This window comes from Oryctolagus cuniculus, chromosome 14 (assembly GCF_964237555.1).
Source record: "Oryctolagus cuniculus chromosome 14, mOryCun1.1, whole genome shotgun sequence".
Classification (NCBI taxonomy): Eukaryota; Metazoa; Chordata; class Mammalia; order Lagomorpha; family Leporidae; genus Oryctolagus; species Oryctolagus cuniculus.
In genome coordinates, this window is record NC_091445.1 from 48,612,872 (window position 1) to 48,634,723 (window position 21,852).

The 21,852-nt window shown below is 34.8% G+C and overlaps 1 protein-coding gene across 4 annotated transcripts in view; it reads right to left on the bottom strand.

The window, feature by feature from the left end:
- CDH18 (cadherin 18) overlaps nucleotides 1–21,852 on the bottom strand; it is a 966,744-nt gene that overhangs the window by 686,131 nt on the left and 258,761 nt on the right. For 3 of the 4 annotated variants that reach the window (XM_070056895.1, XM_051853855.2, XM_051853858.2), the window contains exon 2: nucleotides 17,753–17,812. The gene's annotated coding sequence lies outside the window, so the exon portion shown is untranslated. Of the gene's footprint in view, nucleotides 1–13,544; nucleotides 13,610–17,752; nucleotides 17,813–21,852 lie in introns of all 4 variants that reach the window. The other variant, XM_070056896.1, reaches the window with a different exon arrangement.

The window sequence follows — 21,852 nt, forward strand, 5'->3', positions numbered from 1 at the left end:
AAAAAGTCAGAGACAAATAGAGATTGTCTTTTCTGCTGGTTCATTCTCCAAATGTGCAAAACTGCTGGGGCTGGCCAGGTTAATGTCAGGAGCCTGCCTTGTGGGTGGTAGGGATGAACCACTTCAGCCATCAGCTGCTCCTTCCCAGAGTACACAATAGCAAGAAGCTAAAATTGGGGACGTTGCTGGAACTTGAACCTATGCACTCAGAGGTGATGCAGATATCACTACAGTTATCTCAACTGCTGCACCAAATGATTTCTTCCCCTCATATTTTATCCAATACATACTGCTTTGTTAGTAGTTTCTACTTCTGTAGATAGAAATGAGAGACAGATTCCATAACTCATACTTAGAAATAATAAGTGTGAGGATTAAGGAAAGTATGTGAAGAACTCCCAAAAGGTAGGCATGACATGAAGTGTATGAACGCACTTTATGAAGAGATTGAGCAAGAACATGGACTGTGATACGGTAATGTCTTCTCCTTTGATCATTCACTGGAAGCAGGTATCCTCTTCTCAAACTGCCATGCTTTCACTGTGAGAACTCCATTCTGGTCTTCATTATTACTGTCTTGTCCTATCATTTACACCATCTTTTCTACATATTTAAATTTCCTCATTATTAATCTGTACTTTGAGACAACCATTAAATATATATGAGTATTATATATTAATAAATCCATAAAATATTTTCTTTACTCTGTACCCTCTCTAACTTTTGCCATCTATCTTGTATTTTCTTATCAGAGTATTTTAACCAAATCTCATTATTTAATTCTTTTTATAACTGACTAATATTCTACTGCACACATATACTGCAGTTGCTTAATCTGCTCATCCATTGACAGGCACCTAGGTTGCTCCCATATCTTCTTGATTATTTTTAACAGTGCTGCAATGAAGTGTGCGTATCACTTTCATTGTTCATTTAATTTCATTTAGATAAAAATCCAGAATTGGGATAGCTGAGTCACATGGCAGATCTACTTTTAGTGTTCCATGAAGGATGCACTAACATACATTCCCACCAAAAGCATATAAAGTTCCCTTTCTTCACATCTTTTCCAGGGTTTGAAGCCATTTGGGCTCAAATATTAAACCTCATCCTGCTCACAGTAGTTTAACAATATCTACACTAATCTTTGTTTTATGTGCCCCATACCAACTGTACAATTGATTATTCTATTTTGAGTATTTTTCATTCACACATCAGCAATCTAGAAAAATAGATCTTTTCTCTTTGCCTGTAAATTCAGCCCCTCCTCCACCAGCATCCTTCTGCAGTGTTTAAATGTATTCAGATCTCCCATCTAACCCAGAAGGCAAACCCATACTTTTCTCTCTCCTCTTCTCTGTCAGAGACATAATTCCTTTAATTTCATTTCCTGTCTCCTCCTCAGTCTATTGTAGTGTGACTTCTCATCATTCAGCTAGCAATGTTTTCCTAAGATTGTCAGATAACTGCATTCTGTTAAATAAAATGGTAAAAAAATCATGTTTTTCTTGAATTTTCTACACTATTGGGCAGTAGGATTTGAAACCCTTAGAGAAAGCACTCTTTGTCTACTGCTTCAAGTAGAGGTGTGCATTTCCACATGGGTGACAGGAGCCCAAGGACATGGACCATCTTCCACTGCTTTCCCAGGTGCATTAGCAGAGATCTGGATTGGAAGTGAGGTAGATAAGATTGGAACAAGCATTTTGATATGTGCTGCCAGTATTACAGCCTATAGTTTAATATGTATCATAATGTTGGCCCTTTTGTTAGGTTTTAGTTTGTTGCTTGGTTTCTAATTTTTTGGCCATTTCTTTTTACTTTTGTTAATTTTGTCCCCAGCAATTGCACTGTCTTATGATCTTTATTTTTTCCTTTAATATTTCTATTGACTATAAATCTTTGTATTCAAAATAGATGATAACTAAGTACTATGCCGTCAAGTGTAGGTTTAATAGTTTTCGTTGCCTTCAAAATTCTATTCCTGACAGTAGGAGAATGGGCAGCAAACTTTCACACAGCTGACTGCATGAATATAGTCACAAGGTGTGAAATAGGTTCAGTTGAGTCAATTCATATTTACATATGGTATGGCTCCAGGTATAGCATACCACATTGTCTGAACACTGATTAACTGTTCATTTTTTGGTAGATGCAGATATTTTTGCTGATTCATTTTCATGCCACATTAGGATGCTAAGAGGAATATAAGGAGAACAAACCTGGAAGTCCATTAAACATGTTGAGAGTGTGAAGCTTTAATTCTATGGATAAGTATGGACTATCAGAAGTGTTGATTAAAAAGTGAGCTCAGAATTAGTGTTTACTACAAAAATAAAAAGATACGCATTATTGTTTCATGGAGTTCACATAAAAATCACCTGAGAAATTTAATGTTCTCTTACACTGAATATATTCAATCACCACAAAGCCCTGAAGATCTCAAAACATGAACTGATTAAGATTAGCACATTCGGATGATCTGCTTCATTGAACTCTTTCATGTAAGGCTAGTATTTTCTCAGGTAGAACAAGGAATTCAATAATGTTTGCTCTATTATCAATACTATTTACTGCCATACAACATCTTTATTTTGTCAATTAAATAGGCATTCTTAGAATTATACTTCTTCATTGAAGTTATTTTCTATTTCTGTAACCATATTTATGTTCTTTTAGTAATATGCTAAATATTCTATCAGATTTATCAATAGTTTTCTTATTTTCTTTTTGGATCTAGGTTTTTTTTTTTTCTGTATGTTTTCTCCCCAAATGTCTTTCCTTTGGACCCCTCCTTTTTTTTTTTTTTTTTCCTTCCTTAGCTAAGGATATTTATATGTAGTTGTATTTCTGGGCAAAGAGCCCAAATTGAAATAATTTTTGTTTGTTCTTCTCATGGTGTCCCAGATTGTTAAACTGAACAAACTAGAAAACTCAGTCTCAGACTGTTTTGAAAGGAGGGATTTGAATTAATAATATGATTACAGCATTACTTCGTTATTTATTTTCTGTGGACTCCAACATATTAAGGTGTATTATTTGCAGTATTTACAGTGCAGGATATAGTCTGGTTAGTTTGCAGGCACTGCAGATAATAAGTATTTATTTATTTATTTCAGAGGATCAGCCATAGTAATTTCTTCTATTAGAAAAAGGAAATAGAAATAATGAATATTTCTAAATTTATTGTATACAATATCCTTTATGATCCAGGTGTGTGGCATTCCATTCATGTCTGCTAACCACTCAATGTGCATAACAGAAAGCACTTAACTGGATTGTCATGAAATGCCAAGCAATCCACTACACTGGAATCTGGGCACCTGGGATATAGAACTTTACCCCTGTGCTCAGAACGGAAAACTGGAATTTATGAATGGTGGCCTATAAAATATAAGGAATACTTTAAAATATATTTTCAAAGTCAAATTTCTCCTGTTCCCTTGACATTCAAACAGAATGGTTTATCTCTACCTTGGTAATCAGAGTAGCTAAATTTCCTAAAAGAGGCAATTTATTTTTCCTGCCTAAGCCATTTTTTTTACGTAAAATCAAAATAAATTCTAGTTTTCCATTGCTAACTAATGACCACAATGTGTTTACTTACCATTAGATCTCCCTTACTATGTTCATATATGCTACTTTTGCCTTTATTTCTTATATATGTAGATGTTTATTTTTTATGATATTGATATGATTTGTGATGAGATTCCATTTTAATGATTTTCTACCTAGTCCTTCTAGTTTGTTCAATTTAACAAAATGACTTTGATCATCCCACATCTTCTGGGATAGATCATCTTAATTTTTTTATTATACGCTTGTTAAGTTAGGATTTAATACAGCAGAGCCTGCAAAACTTCATCCCAATTCTTTCAACAAATACAGAGAAGAAAAATTAGTTTTAACATCTCAGATCTTGGGTGGGGGACTATCTTGATACAGATGTTATAAAAATTACATACTGAAAGAGAAAAAGAAATGGAAAGATACAGGCAGGGAAACCCTGAAACTTGTGTAAAGTGATCATTCAGAGCTTGTTACAGAGGTCCCTGACAGAGTCCAGCCAATGGCTTGGAACCTACTCAGGATGCTTCTTGGTATTGGTCAATGTGGTAGTGAGAGTCATTCATCCATGGCTACAGCTGTCATTTGTTGGACTCTTTTGTATGTGCATAAAAATAGTTTGACTATAAAATTTGAAACAAAATTGTATAGTATGTGCTCAATTTTATATTTGGTAATCTGTTGAGGCTGCTGAAAAATGGGAACTCTTATCCACTGTTGGTAGGAATGTAAATTCTTGCAGCCACTCTACAAAACAGTATGGAGATTTCATAAAAAATTGGAAATACATGCCATTTGATCCAGCAATTCCACTGCTAAGTATATACAACAAAGACATGAACATGCTATATAAAAGAGATACCTGCACCACCATGTTCATAGCTGCAGTGTTCACAATAGCCCAAATATGGAGAAAAAAAACAAGGTGTTTATCATCAGATGAATGATAAAGAAAATGTGATACACACAATGGAATATAATTCAGCTATAAAAAGAATAAAATTCTATCATTTGAATCTAAATGAATGTTACTGGAGGGGATCAGGTTGAATGAAATAAGCTGGACACAGAAAAACAAATATCATATGTACCCCATTATATATGGTAGCTAAAATTTTTTTAAAAATCAAAACAAAAGAAACATTTGTCTGTATCTGTATTGCTTCAAATACACTTTTTGTCAAACTTTGTTTCATATTTTTGTCAACCAGTGGTTAAGAATACTATACTACTATAATTTTGATGACCAGTGATTATTTTAAAATTTAACATACATGGGTGAAATGGTCATCTTTCCAGTTGATTATTGTTTTCTCCTTGCATATATTACCATTGAACTAAGGTCCTTTTACTTTTCACTTGTAGCTCTCTTTGTTTAATGGAGCATTAAGACCTTGACTGTAATGTTAATTAAAAATATGTTATCTCAAAAACTAAAGAGAAAGAAAAAGGAGCGAGAATGAGAATGAGAGAGAAAGAGAGAGGAAGGAAGGGAAGAAGGGAGAGCGAGAAAGGGAGTATCATTATATTCTTAGAATTGTATCTGTGAACCACATTGAATATGTTTTCTTCATTAATATTACATTAACATGAGAAAACATATCAGAAAAAAAAATCAACATTGAACTTTAGGGGGTTTAGTTCCCCCTAGTGGTAATTAAGTGAGAAAAATTCTGTAAAATTTAAATAGGACTCAAGCACATTCAAGTCACTCGAGAGATCACTTGTTAATTTCATCATTTCACACATTTGGAAATAATGTCTAGAGACATGAAGCAACCTTCAAAGATTAGGAAACTGTGTAGTAGCAGAAATATGGAATCTGATTTCCAGACTAAACTTGTAAACAGAAATATTATTTGAGTGTACTGGTTTGTTTCAGATTAAAGAAATAAAATATTTTTCAGGATCATAATATGAACATTTATATTTTAAAACTTAAAACTACAATAATAGCAATAAATTCTAAAGCATAACATTAGCAACTTTTAAAGCCACATCAATAAATTTCTATTGTTAAAAAGAATAGATACTAGAATACAAAATGTAAAAATAACAGTATACTAGCATAGTAAAACACAGATTCAAATCTCCTAAAAATTTGTTTTACCGAACACGAACCTGAGAATTTCACTGTCCTTAAGACTAAATGGCAAAATTAACATGAAAATTCTTGATTGTTTATGTGAAAATATTTGTCTTCATCCCTTAGGGCTTTTTGTTTGTTTTTTGACTTTTAATAAAGGAAGGCTGTCTAGGTGACCTTTGCTTGTACTCTGAAGCTAAGAGAAGGCAATTTGAGTATTGAGTTTAATAATTTTTCTCACTGTCACAAATGATATATATGTTTCATTATTTTATGAACTTAAATCTGCAGGCTAAGGAGTAGAAATTAAACCTACTTACTGGAGAGAAACATAAGTGTAATATACACATAGCTATGGTAATTTGAAAAACAAAGGGAAGAGAAAAATCAGTATCTAAATTACAGATATTGGATTTTGTCAAAATGCCACTTGAGTTATTTTTAGTTACATTTAGTCTGCACACCCAAAGTATTCTTTGAAGTTGTCTTTGCTGAGCAAATCCAGGCAGCTCTGCCTGGTTGTGGTTTTTACCATGGAATCATTGTTTTTTCCTTTGTAACATTCACCATTCCCAGTGGAATTAAATTTGCTTCCTATCTATCTATGTAAAGTTTATTGAGACAAACACATGATGCCTGACAAACCTTACAGGATGTGACAATAAGTACTTTTTAAGAAAAAAAAGATATCAAAATGAACTATATTTTGAAATGTTTTATATTATTTTTGTCATAGTCAAAAATAGTTTTCAGCTACAAATGTAATACTAATTAAATCATTCACTCAGATAAACAAGAGATTTGATTGAGGAATATGAGAGTATAATAATTCTGACTTTAAGAAAGGGTCTTCTATTTTAGGTTAGGAAGGCCCTATTTTACAGGTATGCAATTTTCAAATGAACTACCAATTTCTTTGATAGAAATGAATAACATATCTTATAGACTCTAATCACAAATAAATTGAGATCAGATTAACCAACTTCAAAAATCCTTAAGTTCACCAATGTCTCTACATCCTTCTAAGAAATGTAACTTGTCTCACATCATGGTTACTTGTCCCTTGTTACTTGTTCTTGTTCTTTGAGTCAATATTACCTAATATTTCAGCTTTGTATAGTTTCCTTAATCTATGCGTGTATATACAAATCAATCACATTTTAATATTATTTAGAACATGTTTTCATAAATAATAAAATGCATTTATGTATATTAGAAATATGTTTATAATTTTACAGTCCATTCTCATTTACAGGTTTTTGAATCCCATCACTTTATGGCTTACATTGCTTTCCATCTGTATTAGTCTTTCAAAATATATTTTAGTGAGAATACCATGGCAAATTTCTTTGTTGTGACCTTTATGAATCATTTGATCTTTAATGATGGTTTATCCAGATGGATTTTCTATATTAACAGATATAACCTATTAGCACTATAAATAATATTCTAATATTTTGTTTTCCCTTTTTTTATGAAAGCTGTATCAATTATTATATATTATATTTTTATTGTTTTTAATACTTACCATTTTTGGCATACTTTTTAAAATAGAGTTAGGATTGAATTCTTTTTCTTTATTGTATTCACACTTGAAATTCTTCTATAATCTCAGTATCTTTTGTGTTGTGAGTGTTTTGTCTTATTTTTTGTTCCTATCCTGAAAATGTTTAGTGGTAGATAGTTGCAAAAATAAATATAATTCTCACTCCCACAGAATCCTTATCACATTATAATTATTCAGAAGTCCTTATCAAAATGAGAAGTCTGTTTATTTACTTCTTGATTCAGAACTTGGCTACAGTTTCTTTTAGTGCACAGGATAAGGTAGAAGGGATGTCATTTCAGATACAACTTAGGTCTCAAGAGTCTTTGAATACTTCATTTCCTTCTCTCTTTCTCTGCTTCTCCTTCTCCCTCTCTTCGACCCCCTTCTCCTGCATCCACTAGCAGAGAAAGCTTGCATCCTGTAAGGGTATAAGATGACATGCGAAACCAAAAGGAATCTTCTCAGTTGACACAATCTTGCACCAGCCATCACATAGCTAACCTGTCAGCTGACCACAGATATGAGTGAGCCAAGCTTAACTAAGATAATAAATCCTGGGAAGTAGAATAAGTCCAGCAAGCTATAAACACGAAGGCCATAACTTTGCTCATTTGTTCTTTGAATATTTTTTCTATCTTGTTAGCTCTACTATCTCCTCTGTTATTTATATTTGCAATTGTCCATGTATGTTAATAGGTTTAACAAATTACCCATTGCTTTATAAGTAAGTGATACATTCTGGGTAATCCCTTCAACCTATGTTTCTGAAGATGAGTTCCCATTAATGTAATTAATGCCCTCACAAGAAGAGACATGGTGGCTTCTTTCCTCCCCCTGTTCTCCACTGTGTAAAGACACCATAAGAGGATAGCCATCTATAAACCAGGCAGTAGGCCCTGACCAAACACTGTATCTGCTGGCACTTTGAGCTGGAACTTTCCAGGCTCTAGGACTGTGAGAAATAATTATCTAAGCCACCCAATCCCTGTCAATATGTTACAGTGGCCTGAACTGAATAGGACAATCCCAGATGCTACTTCGAAGAAAAAGAGGATTACAACACAAGACAATGTTACAGCTGGTATTTGGCATAGTAGTTGAGACACATCAAAGTATCTGGGTTTGAGTCCTGGATCCAGCTCCTGACTCTTATATCTGCCACTGCAGATGCTGACAGTCTGCAGTGATGTCTGAAGTAGTTGTGACCCTGCCACTCATGTGGAAGACCAGGATGGAGTTCCTGGCTTTCAGTTTTAACCTCAGCCCACAGTGCCCATTGCAGATATGCGGGCAGTGGTGCAGTAGATGGGAGATCCGGTGTCTATCTCTGTTTGTCTCCCAAATAAATAAATTAGAAGTTAAAAAATAATCAAGGAGCATCTGTCCAGAAAGCCTAAGCAGCTTTCTGCCCATGAGATTGCATTTATCAAAAAATAGAGGAGGGGGATGGGCATTGCGGTACATCACATATAGCCACAGTTAATGATGCTGGCAACCCAGATAGGTGTGCCTGTTTGGGACTCAGCTGCTGTGCTTCCAATGCAGCTTCCTGCTCATGCATCTGAGAAGAGAGCAGAACGTGTACCAATTGCTCCAGCCTCTTTCAGCCTTGCGGCAGCCTAGACCAGAATAGCTGTTGCAGGTATCTGGGGAGTGAACCAGTAGATGGAAGGTATTTCTCTGTTTCTTCGTCTTTCTCTGTCACTCTGCCTTTCAAATCCATAAGCTGTACTTTGGAAATTTATGTTCATTCAATAAAAAATAATATTTTAAGAAAAATAGAGGTAGGATTACATATTCAGAAATCTTATTTTTTATTTTTATTATAAAAATGAATAAAATAGAGTACAGATACTGCAAATTGGATGAAAATATTGAAAAACACATGAAGAATTTCAACATAATTCAGGTACCAAAAAATAAAGAAAACTACACTTGGAGAGAGTTTCTAGTCTGCTTTGTACTGCAGGGAGGAATGACAGAGGATATCCCACAGAACTACAATATTAAATTGCAGAAAGTAGAGGATAAAGATGAAATTTAAAGGGGGAACTAGATTGAGTTTTGGACTTCTGACTTCTGTCTGACCCAGCCTACATTGCTGCTGGAATTCGTGGACTGAACCAGCAGATAGAGGATCTCTCTCTCCCTCTCTCTTTCTGTCTCTTCCCCTCTCCCTCTCCCTCTCTCACTCTGTTTTTAAAATATATTCAAACAAATAAACAATAAAAATGAGGAATACCTAAACTTCTAACTTCAAATAAAAACTGGTAGAATTTTTAAAAAAGCAACCAGATAAACCAGACATGTTAGCTAAAGGTAAAGACAACAAGATATCTTTTGATAGAAAGTTTTCCAATTATAATACAGAAGAGCAGTACCTGCAAAATAAGGAGGAAACTTATGTGTAAATTCTGTGTTAATATCTTGTTTTCTGAGGTTTAAAGACAAATCAAGATGTTCTTCACATTTGCAGATATACCGATCAGTGGAGGCCGGGAAATCACCAATACTAAGGATGACAGGTGTGACTGGTAGCACGCATTACTTAAAAGAATGACAGAAGTAACATAATTGAAGTTGTTAAAAGCATAATAAAGATAAATTACTAAAAATGTTATTCCAATTAATTCAAAGACTTATTTATTCATTTGAGAAGTAGAGCCACAGACAGAGACGGAGAGACAGAGAGGTCTTCCAGCCTCTTGTTCGCTCCCCGAATGGCCACAACAGCTGAAGCTGGGCTGATCAGAAACCGGGAGCCAAAAGCTTCCTTCAGGACTCCCATGTGGGTGGAGGGGACCAAGGACACAGACCAACTTCTGCTGCCTTCCCAGAGATCAGCAGGGAATTGTATTGGAAATGAGCTGAGGCATTCAAGTGAGTTGAGTGTTTTTGCATCTTACAATTTGTTGAACTCTTAAATTTAGTGCAGGGTGAATCTTATGAGTATAAACTGAAAGTATGTCCTTGTAAAAATTAAGAGGAGGAATAAGAGAAGGAGGAAGAATGGGAGCATTGGTGGGAGGGAGAGTAGTATGGGAAGAAGTATCACTATGTTCATAAATTGGTAAATATGAAATACACGGTTTGTTTACCTTAAATAAAAAAGTTTAAAAAAAGGAATTGAGGTGATGAAAGCTACATTAGCAATTGTATATAAGACATAGGAAATCAAAATGGAAAGCTATAATATTATTCTGTGGAGTATTGGTTGACTGAGTTTTAAATTTTGAAGAAAGTTAAAGTATAATTTTCTGGAGTTGGTGTTGTGGCATGGTAGGTAGAGCTGGCACTTGTAGTGCCAGTATCCCATATGGGTGCCAGATCAAGTACTGGCTGCTTCACTTCTGATCCAGCTCTCTGCTATGGCCTGGGAAAGCAGTAGAAGATGGCCCAAGTCCTTGGGCCCCTGCACCCACGCGAGTGAGATCCCAGTGGAAAGAATGGGTCATCAAAGAAGGAGGTACCTTTCTCTGAAGGGAGGAGAGAACTTCCACTTTGACCATGGCCTTGTCTAAATATGATCAGAGTCAGTGAACTCAGGGGGCTTCCATAGCCTTGGCAGCTCATGACAAGAGCCTAGGGTGATTACTGAGGCCATAAACAAGAGTGTCAAATTGTTAAGTTAACAACAGGAGTCACTGTGCACTTACTCCTCATGTAGGATCTCTGCCCTTAGTGTGCTGTACATTGAGATTTAATGCTATAACTAGTACTCAAACTATTTTTCACTTTATGTTTCTGTGTGGGAGCAAACTGTTGAAATAATTACTTAATGTATGCTAAACTGATCTTCTGTATATAAAGAGAATTGAAAATGAATCTTGATGTGAATGGAAGGGGAGAGGGAGTGGGAAAGGGGAGGGTTGCGGGTGGGAGGGACGTTATGGAGGGGAAGCCATTGTAATCCATAAGCTGTACTTCGGAAATTTATATTCATTAAATAAAAGTTTGAAAGCAAAAAAAAAATTAACAATTATGAACACTTCTAAAATATTTTTATTTATTTTATTTGAGAGTAGAATTACAGATAGAGAGAGGGAGATGGCAGAGAGAAAGGTCTTCCATCTGCTGGTTCACTCTCGAAATGGCTACAACAGCTAGAGCTGGGCTGATCCGAAGCTAGGAGCCAGGAGCTAGGAGCTTCCTCCAAGTCTCCCATGTAGGTGCAAGGGTCTAGGCACTTGGGCCTTCTTTGATTGCTTTCCCAGGCCATCAGCAGAGATCTGGATTGGAAGAGGAGCAGCCGGGACAAGAACCAGCACCCATATGGGATGCGGGCACCTCAGGTGGAGGCTGAACCTACTAGGTCACAGTGCCTGCCCCAAACATGTTGATAAATGTGCTTTTCTTATATATTTTTATAAATTACTTTCAGTACATCTCAGGTATCAAGAAGCTTTCTTCTCAGTAGTTTAGCAAGAGCCTCTAAAACATAGTTCTCTTCCACAATGACAAGTATTATGAGATTACTACCTTTAATAAAATCATTATTTTTGTCATCTATTACACTAAATTAGCAATATCTGCAAATTCGTTATACATTTTTGTTTCTTTAAACAGAATCCTAGCCAAGTTCAATAATTGAATTTATTACACTAAATTCTACAAAATCTCCTGTTTCTTTCTCAAAAAATTAACATTGGAAGATAAGTGAACGAAGCAGAACTCTTAAATAAGATAAATAAACCATTACAATGAACCCAGTAATTATGTTTATTACTGTTACCTAGACCTGTGGAACATAATGGAAAGACCTCAGTTCAAAGATTGACACTTGAATATTTCTACCCCATTATCATTCCAAAATTGCTGAATGTGGCTGAAATTTAGAAAGGGTACATACACTAATTACACCAGGTCAGAGAGCTAATAAGAGTCAAAAAACAGATGCTCATGTAGCAGCAGTTTGAAAATTATTGACACTGCTTAGTTAAAAATTTACAAACACTTATTAAAATATTGAGCATTAAATTATATTTAGATATTTTGCTTAGCAGATAAATATTACAAATATTATAATTTCAACCTATAATTAAGAAATCAAATGCATACCACTTACCATAAATTTCCATTTACATCCTATCTAATAGTAACATCTGGTGAGGATAATTTAATGTTGCACTGGAAATTTGATTTTGCAGAATCTAATCTAATGTAATATAAGAATTTTCATAATTAGTCAAAAATGAAGTGATACACAGGCACAGGCCACATGTTTTTCTCTTCAAAAACTTGTTTCTAACATGGCAATAAGTTGTCTCAGGAGATTACTCAGTTTGTCATTTTGCATTCAGTGTCCCTGGTTTGAACTGGACTTGTCATTATAACATTGATATAGAACAACCAGAACATGTACTATAACTTAAAAATAAGAAATTGACAGAATATTATAATTTGGACTGTATGAAAATGAAAGTAATGAAGTTTGCTTATGACAAACAAATGCAGGAATTGCATGTTTTCTTGATATGATGCTCAAAACTTCTAAAATAAGAAAAATTAACTTTCTTTGAATTGTGCATGATTTTACATAACATATTTTAATTAAAATATATTGTATTACTTGCAATGTTTTCTCTGCATTCAGGTTTTTAAAACTGTATTTCAGTAGGATAAAGAATCTAGTGAAGCAATCTCCTGAATCAAGATCAAAGATAAACAGATGGAAAGAGAAAGAGAAGCATATCTTAAGTTTTTCCTTTCACTTATTCAACCTCTAAGCAACATCTTTTATCTCTGAGTCTAGCTATGTAAAGTAATGATTGACATGCAACCTCAAAACTTAAGGATCTTATGTTTTGACTTGGTATCTCCTCAGGTGACTTACTGGTGCCCAGGAGTTGCATTAAATCAAAATAAATTGCCATTTGTTAGTAAATACGTCATCAGTTCTGCACAATGGCTTTTCTTGTCCTTGCAGAGATGGCTCAATAAATAAAATCCATGCATACACTAGAACTGGTCCCAAACTTTATTTTACCTTAGTGCAAAACAATCTGGAAATATCACTTTGTTGCAATAATGCTGAAATAGATGGTATTATACGACAGTATATTCCAGTTTGAAACAAGTGAAGCTGTGTCAAAAGAGGTTCTAAAACATTTTTATGTCCCCATAAATATGCCTGGATTTGAATCCATGAACAAATGGTTCCCCAAACAATTTATTTTTCTGAGGTACAATAGAAACACAGCAGTGGATGGAAGATGGAAAGAGTAGATGCCAAACAGGCACGTTGTGATACAAAAAGTCCTAAAATTATGACCAGAAAACTTGAGTGAGAAATTCCACTTGATGTTTAACAAGCTATTTTCTGAAGTAATTGAAACTACATACCTTATCAGATTATTGAGAACACACAGAAAGATGATTCACCTACATTACAGTGCCTGGCACAGTGTCTGAAAACATAATTATACAAAAATTCTTATAAGGTTGAATGGTAAGATTTAAGATGTGTCATAGTCCTTCATTTAAAAACAGCAAACAATATACTTACATAGCGACACATTCAAGTGGTCTCCAGAAAGCTCATGAACAATCGATATTATTAAAAAAGTAAGCATGGATTTCAATTTTTCTACACCAAAATAAGTGTATCTTTTAATCCTATTTTCCATGAACTTTTTTAAAACTCATCTAGTACATAATACACATAGAAATATTCAGACTTGCCACATGTAAATCTCCAGTATTTGGTGTCACTTCTTGGCTACGACTTTCTCAATAGTTTTGAATCATAACTGTAATACAGCACACAGTTTTAGAAGGGAGAAATAAATAGCTGCTATATCAACAGCTAAAGTTATCACTATTTTTGACTTTCAAACCTTAAGGAAAAAAAGGGGGGGGCACAATGATGAAGACACATTGTGTCACCAGTCTTTTATTTTTTTAATGGGAGTGCTGTGATGGTTGATAGTGATTAGGAGAATGACTATTCAGATATGGGGAAGGTGGGGCAGCGAGAGATGGAATGAGGAAAATAAAATCCGAAGATCATAAAGTGGTGCTATATAAAAAGCTGGTAAGTCCAAACAAGTGCTCACTACTCAGCTTAGTGTTAAGTTGATTCTATAAAATACCAAATTATACCACTAGTCATTAAGTCAGAAGATACGCACAAATGTCACATTATTCTTTTATAAACTGCCTTATCAAAATTCTCTTTTGGTTTGTACAAAATTTATTGAGGTGACAATTTCTTATGTGTGTAGTACATGAAGTATTGTGTTATGTAGGTAGGAAACAGCTTACTAGCGACAGCTGTGTTTTCTGAATGTTACATATTTCAGTATGATTTTTGTCTATCCCTTTGTTGTGTTTATTTAGTTGAAACCCTTTTTAGTTATAAATCCATTGAGAATTTGAAAATGAATGAAAACTCTAGGCACAAACAAAAACATGAAGAGACAAAAATTTGTACACGTTTTTAAGGGATTTCAAATAGAAGTTCCAGCAATTTCTCTTAAAAGCAGGAAGTAAAAAAGCAAAGGAGATAATCATGATTAGAAATAAACTAATACCTCTAATTACCAGACCACCATAATCATGGTGCATCTGAGCAAATAAAACTAAATCCTCCCTCCACACCCACAGTGGGTAAGAAGAAAGGATGGATTCCAATAGGACACAGAACTAATCGAAGTTTAGTTGCCTCATCAGTAATACCAAGACAACATTTGTTTGATTTGATTATTCTAAATAACAAATAAAATTTTGCATCTCAGTCACATCATAACTTGTATAGAGTAGGCATCCTACAAATTTATAGGGATAAAAAGAGAATACTTGATCTTTGAGAAATCTTAAGAAAGCATCGCATGGAGGCTAATCAGCTAGTCTAACACCTGTCAGCTCAGTTCTTTCCCGAGTTCAAAACCCACCAGACATTCCTCCCTCTGGTTTTGTACCCATGTGCTCATGGGAGGCATATCTACTATACTCCCTACTGTAGTCAGTGCCTTCCCTACTATACAGCCTAATAATCTGTCAGTCCAATAATCTAGTTCATGCTAATAAATCAAGAAGCAGAATGCTGTACCCTCTCCACCCCTCATTGAACTTCTGCTTTGATGACTATATGTATTCCTAAAGTTTTATATTCTATTAAACTGACCCTTCAGGACTTTCTTCCCTTAGTTCAATTCCATCAATATTTATTAGTTCTTCTCCTGCCAATAATGCTACCAAACACTGAGGTAGATGAGAGCTTCAATAGAGAGGCAGAAAGATGAATATTAATTCAAAGACACTGAGTCCACTCTCCTCAATATGAATGTTTATCTATAGTAACCAGTAAGAAATAATTGGTATTCTGTAGTAGATAAATGAAAGCCATGTATTTTTGGGGAAAAGAATGATTCAAATAGTTAAAGACAATTAGGCTCTCTGACTTTTCAATAAGACATATAGAGTCTTAACTAATTTGTAATAGAAAAAGAATAAAGAGTTTCAGTTAGCATTGAGGGTATTCATATATTTATAAAAAAGAAATTTATAAGAAATTTTGCAATTAGCTCAAAGAAGACATTATATTTCTAAATATCCATTCACATTTTCTAATAAATAATTTCTACTTTGCAAACTCCCCCCCAAATATAATTATTTAGTTATAAATGCTTACTAGCTTTGCATCAATTTATGTACATTGAATATGTAGTGTGTTAAATAAAAAGTCTCTCATGAGTAAGGAATTCAAGATTTTGATGAGATTTGAAATACTGAGGTGATAGATTTACTGCAGACTGCATCAGTTATTTCTTCAATGAGACATGTTTCAAATACCTGACACCGTTGAATAAGCGAAAGGGATAAACGTCTGACATTAAGAAACATGAATAATGCTGTTCGTCAACCAATGTGCAAGAAACTTGAACGTTCATAATCATATCCTTCCTCATAGACTGTCAGTCTCATTCTATCCCCCAGAGGAGAAGGTCTTATAAATCTACCCTGGCTACATGATGAGAAAAAGCGTTCACCCCCGAGATCAGCAGAAGCTTTCCTGGTATGAAGTCCTGCACAATTACATGTGCAGAAGCAATAACATTCTTGTAACTACAAACTAGATTTTTTTTAAACCAAATGTAAAGTTTTACCATAGTCTGAAATTGTGCCATGGAATTTAGCTTCAACACAAAGAACAAATGACAATTACCAAAATCAATAAAACTTAACATGATAAATAACAATAATAAACTATGAATAAATATTTGATTTTTCATTCATTTTCAATTTGAACCTTAGCAAATGAAAATCAGTGATTCTTTTTACAAGTAGGTATACAACAACACACACACACACATGCACACATATTCACTATGTCATTCTTACATGATAAAATGCCCTCACAATGATTAGCATAGTTATGCTTATTTATAATATAGTGATAGATTGATTCTTAAGATAATTAAGTCATGTATGTCACAATCATCAACAACATAATTTGAATATATCGTTTTTTACTCACATATATTTCTGCATGCTAAAATAATTTTTCTAATAAAATTTTCTATAGCAAAGACATATTCTTAACCTTGCTGATAGAAAATTCAACCTTGCTGAGCATTTCAAAGGTGATAAAATTGGAGTATGCTGAAGAGGATCATTGACACATGTATGTGCTGGGCATGAGGCTGGAGGCTGGATTGTACTGCACTTGAAACCCTGTGATCTCATATATTTACACTGAGTGGAAAAATTTTTGTTGGGTTCATGGGTGCTGTTTCGCATTTAATATATTTTCAGAAGAAGAAACTGAGATGTAGTGTTGACTTTCAAAAATAACAACTCTATCACATAAAACAATAGATGGACTTTGAAAATATCTAATGTTTTGGAATATCTGCACTTTTGATCATTTCTATCTATATAAATAATTAGGATTTAAGAAGATATATGCATACTCTTATAAAAGTCAATCAACTATATAGATGCTTGACACAGTACACTTTATACAAGCTACAACTATGTAAGTTAAAACAGTACATTTGATTTCATGTCTGGTTTCTTTACATACCATATTTTGATAAGAACTTCAAATAATATTTATGCAGATGTTTTATTATGTAAATTAATTTTATATCAGCAGAATTAATAACTAACCAAAATGGTAAAGCTACGTTTTATTTATTTTTTTCAGTACTCACAAGTAATTATCATTCAAAGATAAGTACTTTTGTTTTAATAATCCTTTTCTATAAAACAGATTTCCACAGATAAATGATGATTAATAGCAGAAACATTATGACTTTAGGTGAAGAATTTTAAAGAAAATTTAGGAAAGACTATAAAATTAATGTAATGTCAATGCAATTTGGGTTGTTCTTGGACATTTTAAATGTATGTCTATGAGAAAAAGTTAATTTTATTAGCAAAATTAGTGGGATAAATGATATTTTTGAAACTAATTTTAAAAAAATAAAATTATCAAATTTCTAAATAGATTGGTAAAACTATTAAAGATTTCAAGAGAAACTATATAACAGCAATAATATCTTTTTATAATATTTTAATATAATAGAAATTAAAATTTTACTTACAATTCACTTTATGAATGTTGGATGATATGTTTTCTTCTTAAATATTTTTGTGGTTGAGTCCTGAGGGGTATAAAAAAAGATAAAATGTGAAAAATCTGAATTCATATGCAATCATAGAACAATTTTTGTATATTAAAAATAACAGATTGGATAGCAAACAAATTTTTGAAGAGGTAAAATGTTGAGAGGCATAGACTTGCAACAAACCTCCAGCCAGAATTTCAAATATCTCAGTTGTTTGCTGTAAAGATTTCCTATTTGACTTTTTTCCTCTGAACCAGTCACATCTACTGATTTGGATGGATGTAATTATGTGGTATATATGTGCTCTGATATGGATTATCTAAGTTACAAGTAGTGCGACACCAGACCTAAGCATTATTCTTTTTTTAAAGATTTATTTATTCATTTAAAAGTCAGTTACACAGAGAGAGAAGGAGAGGCAGAAAGAGAGAGAGAGGTCTTCCATCCGCTGGTTCACTCTCCAGATGGCCGCAACAGCTGGAACTGCACTGATCCGAAGCCAGGAGCTAGGAGCTTCTTCAAGGTCTTCCACATGGGAGCAGGGCCCAAAGACTTGGGCCATCTTCTACTGCTTTCCCAGGCCACAGCAGAGAGCTGGATTGCAAGTGGAGAAGCTGGGACTTGAACCGCTGCCCTTAAGAGATGCCGGGACTGCAGGTGCAGGCTTTACCTGCTACACCTCAGCACCGGCCCCCAAGAATTACTCTTATTTCTTGACCTGCTTAACCAAAATCAACCTAACACATCCTCCACTAACTATGGGATTTTATAAATGGTCTCTATTTAGTAAATAGATGGAAATTACAGTTGTAATGGTCAAACAGATGCATCATGGGACTAGTAGAGTTTTTCAGGGGGTTAAGCCACTGATTGTGACACTAACATCCCATATTGGAGCATTGGTTCAAGTCCTGGCTGCTCCACATCCCATTCAGCTGCTCTAATGTGCCTGGGAAGGCAGTAAATAGGGCCCAAGTGCGTGGTGCCCTGCAACCACGTAGAGCAACTGGTGGAGGTTCCTGGCTCCTGGCTGCAGCCTGGTCCATCTCTGTCAGTTGTAGGCATTTTGGGAATGAAGCAGCAGATGGAAGATCTTTATCTCTCTATTTCTCTTCTTCTCTCTTTGTCACTCTCTCATATAAATAAATAAACTTTTAAAAAAGAAAAACAGATGCCTCAAGTACTAGAGAAATATTAGACAAGGATAGATTCTTCATTCAGCAACTATTTAATGAATTCCTTCTATGAGCCAAACAGTATTATTTGTACTGAAGATAAAAGAGATAAAACCACCTACCTTCAGGTTGATTATAGTTTTAGGAGAGAAATGGAGAAGTCAAACAAATATAAGTAGATATATATAGATATAGAGATATCTATATATATATAGATATATAGAGAGATATATATATCTTATATTATATATAGATAGATAGATATCATATATATATATCTATATATATATATGAAAAAAATTGTAAAACAGTCTCTGAATCTGGAAGTGATAATCTATAGTGTGAAAGTTAAGGGCCAAGTTGCTTAAGGTCACAAATATGAGAACGAGCAATCACTGAGATAGGTGAGATAGGCAACCCCGAAATGTGGTGTGAGGCTGTGGAAGCACTGTGAGAGAAAACATTCATAATAGTTTGGTCATTTGTATGTGTGACTATCAGTGTAATCCGTCATCTATCTATATCTATCACCTGTCATCCATCATGCATCTATCATTCATCTTTCTCTCTTCTCCCCATCCCCTCCCTCCGCCCTTCCCTTCCTTCTTTCTCTTCTCTTCTCCTCCCTCCATCCCTCCCTCCGTTCCTCTCTTCCTCCCTTTTTTCCTCTTTTATTCCTTTCTATTATCTATCTATATCATCTGTCTTCTATTGATGGAAGCTGAAAGTCTCAGATTCCAGTAGAACACACTACTCAGAAGATTCAGGGATCCCAAGCCACACATGGTGGTTTTCCAAAATGAAACTTGGTGTAGTAAAAGATAACTATAGCCCCATGTGAGCTATGTCCAAGTTTAATATCAAGGACTACTGATAATACAGCGTTCAGGTATGCTTTCATTAGGAATTACAATCATTCATTACTAGTGCACGTGTACACATGTCTACCCATGTGATATGATTTGGGATGAGGAACAGCAAGAGCTTCCAAGCAGTGATTTTTGTTAAAGTTAAAATAAAAAAAAAAAAAACAAACTTTGGTTTTTAAAATATTTTAATATTATTTTGTTACTTTTTAATAGGTGATTTTATTTTCAAAATGTTGTATTGAAATACAGTATACATACCAAAAACGTCACATAACTATCCAGATAAATGAGCATTTTGTTCTCTGGTAATACTTATATTGAGCCCCCAAATTAGAAACAAAGCATAACGTGTACATCCAAGACTCCTCACTATTCCCCCCTCTTCATTTCTCTTTTTTTAATATTTATTTGTGAACGGGGTGTCCCATGTGGGTGGCAGGAACCTAATCATTTGAGACATCACCACTGCTTCCCAGGCTGTGCTTTAGCAGCAGAGGAGTCAGAACTGGGAGTCAGGATTCGAATCCAGGAACTCGGATTTGCATGTGAGAATCTCAACTGCTAGGCTAAATGCCAGCTCCCTACACAGTAATTTTAAAAACTGGGATTTTTTTAATATTCTGCAGGATGGAAATTCGCCTGTGAGTACACAGGGTCCTTTTCACTTATAGCTGGAAATTTTTTGTTAAGGTTTTTGTAGTACGCTCATTGGAAAAAGGCAGACAGCATGTGTTTGATCATTTTACCTCTGCTCCAGTGCTAGTGCAGAACAAGTAACATCTTTTGGCATGGAGAAGCTTAATGCACAGCTCTGATTCTGATTGTGACACAGTCTCTTAATTTAACTATTTTTCTTCTATTTAATACTTCTTTTCTTCTAATTAACTACAATTTTTTACAATTAATTTATAATTACTCAGAATACCAAAAGTAATTCCAATCAGAGGATATCACAAGTGACATCCATTTACAATGTTGAGTACATTCATTCAAATATAATGGAAAAAATTCAAACATTTTCTGAAAAGGATCTATAATATTTTCCTCTTACTAAGAAACACAAATTTCACATTTCCTTAAAGTCACACCATCTTGTGACTACTTCATCTATTTCTATGTCCCAAATGTTTTAAAATTCAACAATTATTACAGAAAAAATTTCAAAAGTATTCATTTGTATGTCTGAGTTCCTGGGATAATAAAAAATAACACTCAGCTACAGAAGAATAATGTTAGAAAATATATATGTAAGCCAGCGCCGCAGCTCAATAGGCTAATCCTCCGCCTTGCGGCACCAGCATACCGGGTTCTAGTCCCTGTCGGGGTGCCAGATTCTGTCCCGGTTGCCCCTCTTCCAGGCCAGCTCTCTACTGTGGCCAGGGAGTGCAGTGGAGGATGGCCCAAGTGCTTGGGCCCTGCACCCCATGGGAGACCAGGAAAGGCACCTGGCTCCTGCCTTCGGATCAGCGCAGTGTGCAGGCCGCAGCGGCCATTGGAGGGTGAACCAATGGCAAAGGAAGACCTTTCTCTCTGTCTCTCTCTCTCACTGTCCACTCTGCCTGTCAAAAAAAAACACATGCATATGTAGTTTCAGACAAATGTATTCTCACTTATTATGTAGGTCACTATTTCAAAGCCATTTATGTTATGTTACATTGCACTTCAATTCATTCTTCAGTTTGTAGGCTTAGAATATATTCACAAAAATTAAAATTCCTGCAGGTTGTAAAAAAAAGTGTTTTACACAGTAGCATAAAAAATATTAGAAACCTTTCTATAATTTTAGTTGTGTTTTCTAAGAACCATCCAACTTAAAGTAAAAGCACAAAATTGATTTTTTAAAAAATCAGAACTTGGCCAGCACCGCGGCTCATTAGGCTAATCCTCCACCTGTGGCGCTGGCACCCCGGGTTCTAGTCCTGGTTGGAGCACTGGATCCTGTCCCGGTTGCTCCTCTTCCAGTCCAGTTCTCTGCTGTGGCCCGGGAAGGCAGTGGAGGATGGCCCAAGTGCTTGGGCCCTGCCCCTGCATG